Consider the following 15,041-nt stretch of genomic DNA (forward strand, 5'->3'; position numbering starts at 1 on the left):
CTGATTTTATAACAACACGATTAGCCAACATACGTTGATTTCAGTTTAATTCAAAATAATTCCCACAATGACTTCCTGTATTCAGAACTGCAGAAGTATAGACCTGGAAATATGCAGAGTCTGTTAAATGAAGTGATAATTGCGGTTACCACTACTGAAAGCACAACGCTGCCTCTGCATTCTTTACATACTACCTGGATTTATTTCCAGTCAGTAGAACTGGTTTGTTGTTGTCCTATAACTGATTAAGTTTAATTAAAAATAGCAGGCACAAAAAAATAGTGCAAAATCAAGTTGATATTGTCCCTTTACAGTAAATAAACAGTGCAAATAAGGTTAGCCTAAAAGAAAATTCATAATTTGGCTATTCCTCAAGGCATGTATATTATATCAGCACATGTGCCATGGCTCTGGGTGCTGTACAAACCCATAGGGCTAGGTGTTCATCTGATATAAATTAGCACAGCTGCACTGACTTCAGGGGACCAACACTTACGTACACCAGCTTAAATTCCGGCTCCTAGCCTCCAATCAAGGAAAACTTCTCTACTCAAGAAAACATTTAAGCGCATGCTTTAGTGCTTTACTGAGACAGGGCCATAATGTTTATCAGCACCTACCACAATTGGGCTGTTATCCTGATTGGGGCTTTCGGGTGCTATTATAATCTATATATTTAATAATAAACTGAAGGACATACACATAACTAGACTTTAGAACTTGTAAGAGACATACCTGACTATGAAATAGAAAAGACCTTTGCAAAGGTATTACAATGCCTTTCTGTCACTCTGCTGGAGCCTAATAGCATATAGAAGACTGAACTTCGCAAAATGTATAGTATTAAAAAGAAAGTGCATTTTCTTTGGACAGAGATAATCCAACACCAAAAATCTTCCCCCAATTTTCCTAGGGTCTGACTGTGCAAGCATTACTTCTGTAGAGTAATGCTTACTCATATGAATCGTCCCACAGAAGCCAATGTGAAGCCAGAGTCAAAATGACCCTAGAGTATATCGTTGTTTTGAATGAGGGATAACCTGAAGTTTTTTGTTGAGTCTATGTACTTGAGAACAAGGTGATGTTTCTTTTCTTTGACAATTTTATTGATGATATTTCCACTGCAGGTTCTAATAGATCACCCCACGTTAAGAAAAGCAATTGAGTACCGAAGCACTTCTAAACCTGAAGAAGGAAAGTATCTCTTGCTCTTCAGAATTACCAGGTACTCAAATGATAAAACTGTCAAAAGCGTTACTTAACATTGTTGTCTGCGTCATAATCTGTTTCTCAGTAACACCAGGTCTGAGTTGCAGTAATAGAATTAATTATACTTCATTTTGCTGTCTTTAACAGTATTGACCAAATTTAAGAACAAATGAGAAGCGCTTATCAAGCTTGAAGAAAATAATCCATCAGTGGCACAATTTAAATTCTCTGCAGTTCTCTTATTAATCAAAGTAACACTTACTATCCTATCTCCACTTCCCATTAACAGTCATTAAGCACTGTTGCTGATTGAAGCAATTTCTTTAGGGATCTCAACCTCATTTTTAAGAGAATCTTCTACAGTGGAAAACAATATCATATAGGAGCAGTGACTTCAAGAGAGGAAGAAGGTTCTTCAATCATGTTCTGACCTTGACATTTTTCTACAGCAGAAGTTCACAAAGTACTCAGCCAAGATGTTCCGAACTTCTGCTGTCTTTACTGGTGCCCTCGTATTAACACTGAAGGGAAACATTGTTTTAAAAGACAGCATTAGACAATAGGTTAAGTGTTTCAGACAATCATACAAACTGCCTTGGTAATTATTATTTTATAGATCGTTCATACGCAGCAAAAATTTCATGAGATAGCTCATTCCACAGTCTTATGTCAATACTAGGAAAATTCAAAGCAATGATAAATCTCAGAGGTCAAATGATAGAGAGGGAATTTCTGATGTTCACTTTTTCCCTTTATAGACAGTGTCACAGATTGATATTTTCTGTCAGAATGAATGCAGCTTCTGTTTGTAAGTGTCTCTGGAGAGGAAATATAATGTGTGGACCTAACATGAAGGGACAGGAAGTCATTGTGATATAAGCCCTAGCAAAGGTAGTTTGAACTTGTGCATGTGTAGGGTTGAAGGTGCATTTTTGACCACTGTGATGCCAACATGTGGAATTGGCATCCGAGGTGGCACACATGAGCATGCATGGTAACAATGAGCATTTTTATTATGGTAACTACTGTGATTCCACACACTTTCAAAGTATTTGTTCTGCTGATCGGGCTTTTCACATCACTTTCAGAGCACTGAGGCTCACTGTTTGTGCAAGTCTTCACTCTTGAGGCCCTGAATCATGGTTACCCAATGAAGAAGCCTTCAACAGAGGATTGGACAGGACTCATTTGGAGAAAACCAATTCTTTCTTCTTCAATCAGCAAGAAAGGACAAAGTTGAGTATGGGTTGAGGGACTCAGAAGTAGTTTGGGCTCTAGCTACAGTGACAATCCTGAACTCTAATATATGTTTAATAGATGTTTATATGAGAGATACACTTCATTGCATCACAATGTCAGCCCAGCAAAATCCATGTTTCAAAGATGGGGCATAAATAATGATGGAAGGTTGGCTTTGCTGTTTCACATTCTCTTCTCATTCAAGGGCTTGTGTCCCAGACTCCAGAACTCTTTCAGACTGGCCACTTTCCCTATCTGCCCACCTATCTTCTGACATTTGTGTTTTGATGAAGACCTTCCAAAACATGGATTTTTCTTGCCTGCCGTAATGATATAAATTTCATTTGCAAACATCATAAAGCCACCTACCCAAACCTGTAATGTTAAACATCTCAGAGCTGGATATTTCACAATGGCTCATACTTTGGTCCAAAGTTCACCAGACCTAATGTTGACTCCCCTTCCCCTCTTTCCAAAAGCAAGGTGGAATTGCTTCCACATCATATCACACTCCTACCATTACAGGGCAGGAGAAACCATGAAGGAAGTCCAGCTTAACTTATGGCAGTGCACCCAGTCAGCTCCACAAACAAATATTTTTATATTGAATGAAAACGCAAACCAATCTTGGAATTTGATGGTCATGCTGTTTGCTGATTGTATTCTATAATTTAGACAGGAGATTGCAGTTTCAGGTTGGCAGAATTCAACTCAAAATGAATTTGATCCACTCAAAGAACAAAATACCACTTAATTTCTTATATGGCTAAACATACAAATCCAGTCTCCACAAAATGAAATGCTAGGCTAGATTTTGGATCAATGTAATACCTACTTTTGTTAAATCACTTAAAAAGGAAAACATCTACAAAGTGTCCCGTTAGGTTGACAAATTTACAGCACTATGAATAGAAAAGCAGAACAAGGCATTGTGTTTAAGGAGAAGGAATGGCTTTTAAGTCTGTAGCATTTCAGCTGTATGCCTAAGATTAGATAGCCTATCACATCTCTTCCTGCTATTTATACAGTTGCTGCAGATGTGTACTAAGTGGCAAATATGGCCATTACAGTACATTAGCAAAGAAGTTGTGGAGTGAATTATAGGAAATACTTTGGGACTGTATTAAAATTATTTGGGAGCATATTATGTTAATACTTGGATTTGTACATATATAATTTGCATTAATGCTAATGAGCATTATGAGAGAAATCCTGCTCCCTCTGTCTCATGCATTGGCACATATGCCCTGAAAAACCAGAGCCATCGGCACTCTACTATGTAAAGTGGGCAGCCAACTTGAAGGAGGCAGTCTAATGGAATTCTCCCCCATGTGTCATTGATCTCTGTTCATTGGTAGCTCCCTGTAGCAACACAGACAGAGTTTTCAGGGCTTCGGACATGGCCAGTGGATTCATGAACTACATAGATCCTCTCAGTAACACCTCTAAGGCACTGGGTATGCTTCTAGTACTGCCCAGGGACAGCTGCTCTGTGATCAGGCCCTGGGGCGGGGGAGGATTACAGTTCGCCAAACCACACTCAGGATCTTGACTCCAAGTCCATTTCCTTGTGCTGTATGTGTGGGACAAAATTGTTGTCAAAGGGGCAGATCCTTAGCTAGTCATTGTAAATTATTATTGTAGACTGTCAATGTAAATAGCAAATTGTCATTGTCACTGAGTTCAAAGGTTCCTTGATGTAAATATGTCTGGGGAAGATATACCAAAATGGGGAAAATATGACCAAAATGTCTAGGGAAGATATACAGGCTTGTTCTATGCATAAAACTTTTATAACCCTCTGTTTCCCCTAAGGAAGTTTAGTACTGGATGTAACTACTATAAACCAGACAAGTGGAAGCTATAGAAAACAAAGTCACTAATTGCAACCTGGCTACGCAAGTGATTTATGCTACGGCACCCATAGTTTCCTGTCACCTTGCTAGGGTACTTGGATTGCAGCAGCTATGTAACCTAATAACTTCATTCATTGCATTAGGTAGCCTGTTATTCAAAGAAAACTGTTGGGAATGATATGTTCCTAGTCAAGCTGCTGGAGGATGTTCGTTTAACTACAATGATATTTTACAAAAAGTAAGCACATTTAGAACCATACTCATATAGCTATAGATATTTTCATCTTATTAAAATGGACAGATATATGACAGAACAAGGGGGGGAAAGGCCATTTTTATTCTTTTGCTTTCAATTGTTAATGTGAGCACTGCATGAGGATAAGCAGTTCTACAGCATCTTACATAATAGAAAAAGCAAATATCTTTGCATAAAGTCTAGAGTCATATAATACTAAAGGTCACTTGCTTTACCACATTACAAACAGTTAATTTGTGCAATAAGAGACAAAAGAGACAAAGGTAATTAAAATATACTAAAAAAATAATAAACTATTGTGGCTTTCAATTACTTTGGAGCTAAGCAGCAACCATATTATTTCTGCAAACTATTTTCACTTAGCACAGTTCAGGTGGAATTATTGCCATGACCTTTCAAAAATGTGAAAGAGTGAATCAATACCCTTTCAGAAGCAAGATTGCAGGAGCAGAACTGGCCATGCTGTAATGGTGTGTATTTCTACATCAGAAGGCAGTTGAAACCTAATTATCGTCAATCACATACAAGGTAGCCCCATGTACTGATGAGCACGTGCAGGCTGTGTGTTAGGCGCATATGTGTGTGTATGTGTGCACATATCAGGCTATTCTGATGCCAGTGGGGTAAGATTTAAAGGTGAGTAAGCCCTCGTCCAGACTAACCCGCGGCATCGGCGGGTTAAAATCGATTGCTCGGGGATCGATATATCGCGTCTAGTCTGGACGCGGTGTATCGATCCCCGAGCGCGCTTACATCGATTCCGGAACTCCATCAATCCAAACGGAGTTCCGGAATCGACACGGAGAGCCGCGGACATCGATGGAGCCCCGTCCAGACTGGTGAGTACCTCGATTTTAGAAATTCGACTTCAGCTACGTTATTCTCATAGCTGAAGTTGCGTATCTAAAATCGATTTTAATTCCTAGTCTGGATGTGGCCTTATAGGAATTGTCACTCATTTACAATAACTAACACCGGTCTGTCAGAAACAGCAACCTGTAAATGATGTATGACTGGCTGGCAAACTGCCATCTTCCAATAGACCTTACAGCCAAGAATCACATTTGATTGTCGAGGTCATCTGAATGCTTACTTGGATACATGCCATATATTATTAAACAATAACAATCAGCAATGTTTCTTAGGGCCTAAGGGCAACATAGGAAACCCAGTTTTGGTGTGGAAGAAACAAACATGTAATATAAATTTTAGAATTTTTTTTTCATTGTTTCTCTCTTTCAGCTCGCAGTGGAGTATTCCCTACAGTTCACCCTCAGCTGGTGTGAGTGCACGCAGCTCAAATTGATTTAGATGGAGTTCGATGATTTATACCAGCTGAGGATCTAGCCCTGGAGAGCTTAAGAATGGTTCACCTTTCACGGTGACAGGATTTGCATAGGAAACAAACCTTATTGGTTCAAGCCATTCCAACATCATTCCGGACCTCAAAAAGAGCTCTGTGCCTCACCCACCTCGTCAGTCCAACATCATGATATATAAGATAGGGGGCTTTGGAAAGGTGCAGCACAAGAGTTGTCTTATAGTGGTAAAGTCTTAGAAACCAATTAGTATGGCAGGAAAATCAATTCCTTTTATTTAGGTCTCCAAATCAGTCCCATCGCTGGGTCGATAAAGAGAATTTTGAAATAATCAACAATCACGCTACTAATGTCTTTGTCTAATTCATCTTTCCATATGTCAACAAACTGTTGAAACATTCAAGTGCTTAATTTTATTCAATATTCTAAAGGTGGGAGCTCAACAGTTATACTAATACATTTCAGTGTAAGAAACATAAGGTTATCAAACAATGTTAATAGTAATAACATGGTTTCAGGTATTGAAACTCTTTTAATATGTTATGTGGTGATTTTACAGATAATACAGTTTGCAAGTGGCAAATCATGGTGGGTTTCAGTGGTGTTTTTAGGGTGCTTGAAGCACGCACAAAACTAAAAGGTTTGGTATATTTGTTGACACAGCAATCAGGTCATCTTCTATTTAATAGCCTTAATCATCTCAGAAACATTACAAATATACTAAGACCCACAAATGCTCATCACAGATGTTTGTCATATGATGTCTCCCAGTAATGATGCTGGCTTTTAAAAGATTCATTTTGTGGCAATGATTCTTTTCAGAGATGGGTGCCACTGTTTGAACTCTGCATTCTAAGGGTAGGTCTATAAAACCAGGATGGTTCTCCAGCATAACAGATGGTCTTCCAGTGCTTCGGCTAGAGAGAGACATCTTCTGCCAATCTTTCAAGGACTTCTAGTTCCATGTTATCCCTGCCTGAGCAGTAAACCACAGTGCTTATCTTGGTCATACACGCAATGCACATACTGGTGACAATTAATCCCAGTCAACAGGTGATGCACAGTTGTTTTTCATGTAGTTCCTTTTCAGTGGTCAGTCAATAGTAAAATATGACAGGAGTACACCCTGTCATTATTTTATTATCTCCTGTTATAGTCTCCCTCAATACCCACAAAATGACCTTACAGCTACTGAAGGGAAGGGGCCCTGGAACTCATTGCCAAGTTAGGAATTCCAAACATATAGTAGAGTATCTTAAACCTATTACTTACAAGCGAGGTGAGAATAGTATGGTACCACATGCATAGCTCACTTATGGGGTCAACAGAGTAAGTGACTCTCTCTTTAATGGGTCATGGCCTAATACAACTTTCACAGTTATTCTGTATGATAAGTTATTTGCTGTACCCCTGTTCACTGAATTTATATGACAACAATATCTACAATACAACCACCACTCAAGGCACCCATCAACATTGTGCTTCACAGTATGCTGTATTTCTTACGTCCCACAAGTGCTGTAAAGTGATTGAAACAAGACAATAGACAACAACAAAGTCCCCTAAATAATAATAAACTATAATACCGCAAAATCTTTTATTCTTCTCCTGGTAATATATATTTCTTGGAGACTAATGTATGATGAAAAAATAAATTTCCTTTCTGGCAACTTAATTTGTAGCTAACTCTGGTTGTTTTTAGCTAGGATTTTCACATTATATTTGGAGTCTGTGTGACTGTTTAACATCGTTAAGGGGATATTATATTGACTACTAAGGCTTAGTGAGGTAACTGGTTTCCATGTGGTTAGAGCAATCTATTTCTGTAACACTGTACACTAGTTTTTCCCCTAGAGTACTCCTTGTAATGCTGAGAAAGTGTCAGAAATAATGACTGTCTACCTATATCTGCAATAAAACATAGAGCATGGATATTATAGTTGTAAGTATCAAAGATTTATTTCATGACTGCAGGTAATGATGAATCTTTTAGCACAACTAATGTCTGGAGGAAACCTCTCTTCTTCTCTGCGCTGTCACATGGAGACTATTTATAGGGCCCTTAGTGCTGGGGGGTTTTAGCATAAAGAGGCAATGTGTCTAAGGTGCCACTGGATGGAAATGTTAGCAAGGGCTTCCTCTCATTGAAGATCTTTTAGTAGATGGCATTAGATTCCCTCTGTGTGTGTTTACGTCCCCCAAAAGACAGGGGACAGATGTTTAACATCAGACCATTAATCCCTTAGCCCAGGTTCCTGTGACAGCGCAAACCCAACAGAATGAGCCCTTTGCCTTTGTTCAGTGTAAATGCCGCAATTTACTGCTGATTTACAGAACAGGGTCAGGCCATTAGAAACTTGGCAATCTTCTGTACAGCTGGAAAACAATATGCACGATAAGCTAAAATCCAATACCTTCTTGCACTAATTAAATGGGTTCCCACCAGGACCAAAACACAAATTACAAACACAGGACCTTTCTGCATTCCTATGCATTTTTCCTGCAGATGTGACCATGCTTTATTTAGGCCCCTGTCTCCAAAACACGCTCTAAAGATTTAGTATGAAGTTGAATTCTTATCATAACTGTTTCCATTTTCTATTTTTCGGTCATAGTGTTTTCACGCTGTCTGATTACTCCTCATGTGCTGGGCATGGCTGGCAGGTATACAAACAAAAAATCAAAAGGATTTTCTGAAAGCTCTACATGATTTCATTATATGGATGGGCATTTAAATAGCAGATGTATTTCTTAAATTAAAGGCTCACAAATATTGTCATTATAGAAAACAAAAGAACTCATTTCAAGGCCAGGCCAATTAACCTTATTGCAGGGCAGTGCTGTAAATTTCTGACACAAACAATCATCTAGTGACGTCAGGAATATCAGAAACTATTTAAATAAACTTGTTTGAACGCACGAAAGTTTATCCAATGACAAAGTTAGTAAACGATATTTCAGGGGGAAAAAAAAGGCAGCCATCTCCCACTTATGAAATTTGTCTGAAAAAACTGTGATTCGTGCATCTAAATGATGCACCATAATTCATCAAGCGAAATAATAGTCTCTCTCTCTATTTATAACACAAAATTAAAATCTAAATAGACCATGTGTGTTCAGGTTGGACTCTGGAGATTACCCACCAACATTTTGCTGAATTGTGAATAATATTTAGCTCTAATATGGTGTGTTTCCAGACTTATTCACGGAGAAACAACAGTAAGCTACTGAACAGCTGGAGGGTTAAGTAAAAAACAAAAATAACTCCAGGCTTTAACTCAGATTCAAACAGTCTGAATAATAATCATAAAAAATACCTAGTAACTATAAATCTCATCAAGCAATGTAAAAGAACATTCTAAATCTATTAATATTTCCAGAGACATTATCTGTCTGCCACCCCACTGCTTTGTGACTTGTTGTATCAGCTATATTATTTGCCTTAAAGCACCATCTAAGTGTTTTTCTTCCCCTGTGAGGACAATCTTCCACAACCTTCACAAGATACAGCCCACTGCTCCCCTGCAGGAGGACTAGAGCATCATTAACAACCAAAGACACTTCAGCACAAGTTGAGGCTCCAGTGTCTCCAAACCCATCCTGTCTCACATCAAAATTCATCTCCTGTCACTGTTCTAGGAGCAGAAAGGCTTCTCATTACAGCATCATTCCCCTCTTGCAAGAAACACTGATTGCTGCACTGGTGGCTTAGAAAGGCAAAGATGTAATTTAGGAAAATAATGTACCATGCTGATTAATTTAATGTAGCCCATGACTAATTACGGTAATTCATTACATCTACAATTAGGCTAAGTAATTTATTGCACTGCAGTCTCATAAAGCAGAGGATTTATATCGAGTTGTGAATGTCACCCAAAGGACATTTCTGTACCTTGTCTTTACTGAAGCGGAATAAGGCTGCCAGCTGAGATGAGGTCCCCTCCCCCCCCAAAAGCGGCCCCCCATACACACTTCTTCTTCTGCCATACTTGATGTTTGTATTGCGGAGAGAATGCAGGCGTGATGAGGGTTTTTCTGGTAATATCCTCCTCTGCCAATTGCTTTGTGATTATCTGGCATTGAGTTTCCATTTTTTAACCACATACCAATTTCATCCACTGTAACCCCTGGACACCTGATACACTGAACATAAAGCCCGCTGTGCTGAAATGAATATTATTTGGAGGTTTCTGAAGATGATCAGAGAAAGATTGGCATTTATTGGCTCCGGGTTTTGCTGCTTATTTTGCAGAGTGTATTGCAGTCTATTTCAACAAAGGCTTTTGCTTGCCTTGGATAGATGAGCCAGGGACATCTCCCTTCACTTCAGAAAGACTCACACATAGCATTATTATGAAATACAGCCTCACTTGCATCCTGCAGCAGGGTTTGCTCCAGCAACGGTGTACTTCGGAGACCAATTTGTTTAGCTGATCACGATCTCTTTGACGTGGCTGCAAATGTTACCTTTCTCTTTCAATCAAAAACACAGCAGGGTGTGCCATCTGTTTGGCACAGCCTTCGCTCTCTTCCCCAATGCCTTTTTGTGCTGATAATTTTACATGGTAACTTGCACAAATCTTTTCTACTGGGCTTTTGGTAAATAGAATTTTAAAAAATAATAATAAAAACGTGCAATTCTGCTGAGTATCCGAAAGGTTAAAAAATTAGGTTGAAAATAGGCAACAGAAAAATATCAGAACAAAAGTGTGTGTGCATAATATATATAAAGATTATTTCTGGAGCAAATGGCTGCCTGTCGTTACACTGATTATTTTAAATAGACATGTTTACCAATACTGGCTAAGGCATTTTACACTGCTGTGTTCCACATCATTTTCCTCCTTAGATTTTACCTGGCAGGCACAGCTAAATAGAAGATTAATTTAACCCTTTAAAAGACCTTATTAAAGCAGGTTAACAAAAAAATAGCCACAATGTTAAATTGTCATTATATCACAAAAGCTAGCAGTAAAGTGGTTAACTATGTTTTCCTCAGCTCAGATACTGCTCCGAGAAATGAAGCCCCTCTCAAATAGGAACAGATGATCAGCACCACAAGCTGAAGCCACAGGGATGCTCATGGAGTTCTGAATGCTTTGTAGCATACAAATGAATTATCCTCATTCTTCTTCTACCGGAGCATATAGGCCAGACCTCATTAGAATTCAATATCATTCTGCTTTTCTAATGCTAATGTACCAGTTATATAAGAAAAGCAAAGGGGGTGGGGAGGACAGAGGAAGTTTATGCCACAATTATAGCCAACATGATATCATAATTCTGAAAAAAGGACTTCTTTTTTTTAAAGGAAATGATTGCATTTTCATATTTTATCTCTCAGGCCTAATGCAACTTTCCTCCCTCTAATAAGCTGGTTTTAATTATGTGTCTACCCTAGAACTGCAGCGACTACAATAATGGGTTTTATAGCTTTTATTTTTTTTTTTGAACATGCCATGACTAAAGATCAGATTGTGAAAGCTTTGAGTTCGTTTTACTGTGAATGGAAACATAGCACATTATGTTAATAAACAACTGTAGGAGTTTTTGACATCCAGGAATTACTTAGAGCATTAGGGCTTGTGCTCTTTTGTCTTGAGTGCAGTAAGAAGTGCAATGAAAACAAAACCCACCCAGACATAAAAATACAATTTATACCTTTTTATCAAGAAAATAAGTTGGTTACTGTTTGAAAAGGGAGCTATAACGCATATTTATTGACAAGTTTACTGTAATAATTAGCTGTTTACACGGTCTGGACATTGTGGCTAAATCACTTCCAGCATGTTTATTTGCAGAGGACTGTTTTCTGGGCAGTGTAGCAAGTTCATTAAGAAGACAAACTGTATTAGGATTCAAAGAAATTACCAGGTCCTGTTCTTTACTCCCCTGTTTTGGATTTTTTTTTTTAAAGACTAGAGATAATGAAGTAAAATAGGAGAGTATTTTCTCTCATAAGAAAAACTGGAGCTTTTCTCAGATGTGGCCGGAAACCCTGGTACTGTACAGCTGAAGTAACATACAGCATTGTTGATGCCACTTTTAAATGCTTATCTGTAGCTCTTAATATGCATAGCTTGAATGTGTATGTTTTTTGCACTGACGCTAAATGGCAACATATTGGATTAAGATAAAGTCAATTTTTTCGTTGTGCCTTTGATTTATCTCAGGAAGTAATTTTACTTTAAGGCTGAATTTGTTCTTCAGAAAAGAAGCATTTCCTTTTGCTACTTTTGAAGTTACACGCTTAAGCCTCAGAACTACATATAAAACACTGAAAATTATTTAACAGGTTACTGTAAACCTTAAGCATTTTTGAACTGGATAAACAGGTTAAACTTGCACACTCAGTCTGGAGAAATATAAAACATTCACCTGACCCTTTCCTTCTCCCCCTCCCCCCGATGTGTGCTTCTTGTCTCAAAAATTTTTTTTTCTTACTCTGATCTGGGTTTCACATGTCCTTAACGAGCATAAACACAACTGACAGATTTTCTGTTTATACAAAATGCCATAGAAAAGAAGAACCTAAACAGAATGATCTTTCAGTAAAACAGACACAGTGAGAAAGTTCTATTATATCATGCGGAGGCATACAGGAGCACAGCACTTCATTTAGTGCAATAACCATTTTTAAAATTTAAAAACTGTTTAAAAATTAAGGCAGTAAATAGGCTATAATTATGCTCCTGTCTAAGTATGCTTCTCCTACAATTAAGTAATCAATATACAGTATTTAATGCTGTAAACCAAAGCATAAAGAGAAACATAAAAGGACCTGCGTGTCTAACCCTTCCTGATTTTCCTTTTCCTGCTTTTTAGCTAAAAAGTAGTACTTAATTTTCTCCCAGAAGCAGACGTGTTATGTCACACAAAGTACTGAATGCATCTCTCCCTACACACACACACAAATAAAAACAAAGAAAGAGATGCCAGCTTGTATGGAAAATATTGGGTTATGTCTTCTGCATGCTGCATAAGCCAACTTACAAACGCAAAATATTACGGCTTTCGTTTCACAGGTCGATCACAGCTATATATTTGGACTTGTAATTACTGTCAGTTTTGACAGTAAAGGTAATTTTTTTTTTCCTGACGTGTGGTTCAATAAAACTAGGTAGGCACATCACAGAGAACATTCTTAGGCACAGAATGAAATACATTCCTAAAAGGACTATTTACAAAGCTAAAGAGCGCTACCAGAATTAAATGTAATGCACTTAATGAAAAGACGAGGGGGAAGAAAAAAAGAAATGTATCCCTAAATATGGACCTGATCCAAAGCACACTGAAGACAATGGAAGCTTTTCCACCAACGTCAGTGGACTTTGGATCAGGCCACGTGTGCTCCTGGAAGCCTAGAAAGAACCAGAGGAGAAAACTGAAGATCCTTGGTGGCTTTGTGGTTATTTTGTAAGGCACTTAGCTACCACACTGATAAGTACAATCTAAATACTTTAGATGGATACATGGCTGCAGCTTCAAACTGTAACTGTTCTGCTCAAAAGTAAATGATTAAAATGCTCTTCATGGCAACTGAAATCAATGTAATGTTCCGTACATTCAAACATGCTTGAACATCTGTACAGTCAAACATGCTGTGAAGTAAAGTGAGACAAGTGGTACTATTTGAAGAATCACGATGGAACACTTACTAGAGAAAGTCACTTGGGGGCCAGTTTTATTGCAGATGTAATTCTGTTCGTGTCCAGGGGAAGGGTGACTAGAATAGGCTCCAGGCCTGGAGTCAGTTAGGCTCATTGAATGAGGTTAATATTTTAACCTGTAGAATACTGGTATTTTGTAGCCTGCTGATCAAATGAATGCTTAGGAAGAGAGAAATTTACACTTAACTTCCATCGCTCACATCTCCAGATGGTAACAATTCAGCTCTGACAGATGTCACTCAATCGCTAACATTAGCCTAATCTAGCAAAGCACTTATGTATGCATTTAAGAGTCATTCAAGTCAGGGGGACTAAGCATGTGTTTAAAGTTATGCAGGTACTTTGCTGGATGGGGGCCACTGTGAATGGGGGAACCTTTCTGGCAGAAAAACTTCAACATATTTTAGAGGAAAGCGCCAGTTTTTTCTTAATCTTTCTTATATACATAGCAAGCAGAGGAACTTGTGAGCCATTCAAGCTGCTTACTCATCTTTACTTTATTCTTCCCCCTGTAGTGAAGGTGAGCTACATTTCTAGTCATGTCTCTGCAGCAGAGACAGAGTAGTAAACAGTGTTTATGCAGTGTCTAGCACAATGGGGCCAGGTTCTCGGTTGGCCTTGCCGCACTACTGCAGTAAACAGGATTAATAATAATCATGTGTCAAGAACCACACCAAAAGTATGTGCTCTTAGTGTTTCCCACTAATACATTTCTTGCTGAAAGTCTAATGGGGGAGATACAGCAGTAAAACGTTTGCCCTCAGATATTCCTAATGCTAGATAGAGCAAAATGATAACACTGACCACTGCAAAGCTCTCCCCGTCCCCCACCACAGCCTGTCTGCTGGTGTCACATCTCATTTGAAATTAGGGAGTGAAGAAAGTCTGGGATAGAATGAAATGCTTGAATTAGTCCGATTGGAAAAGGCAAACACTTAGGTGTTGATGGTTATACAAAAAAGGTCCAAATTCCCTGCTAGTTTTGACAGGGGTAACTCCACTGAAGTCAACAGAGCTCTACTGGATTATGAAAGAAATGAATTTGGTCCAGAGAAAATAAAATGGAGACTGGCACTGTCCCATATACAGATATGTTACAATATTGTGTAAACACACTTATAACAAGATAAATCCACACTGCAGTATGTCTTATCTATTGTGAAAAGGGCAATAGCTTAGCCAGAGTACCCATCTGCCATCAATAGATTTCTATTATACAGACTATTGAAGGCAATTATAATGCTTGCTCTTACTTGGATTTAGTAGAAGGAGGGAGAGGATGAACAGAAAGACTGGACCACATGTTACTTTTAATGACAGCAGTGTAAATCTGGGGTACCTGCATTGTTTTCAGTGGAATTACTCCGTATGTACATTGGTGTAACCAATGAGAATTCAGCCCTGAGTCTATAGACCATGCATGCATGAACTGGGAATTAGAAATGAGTCACGTATCCAATATTTAAATCAGGAGAGGAAGGTGGCTTACACT

The sequence above is a fragment of the Gopherus evgoodei genome, chromosome 2, assembly GCF_007399415.2.
Source record: "Gopherus evgoodei ecotype Sinaloan lineage chromosome 2, rGopEvg1_v1.p, whole genome shotgun sequence".
NCBI lineage: Eukaryota > Metazoa > Chordata > Testudines > Testudinidae > Gopherus > Gopherus evgoodei.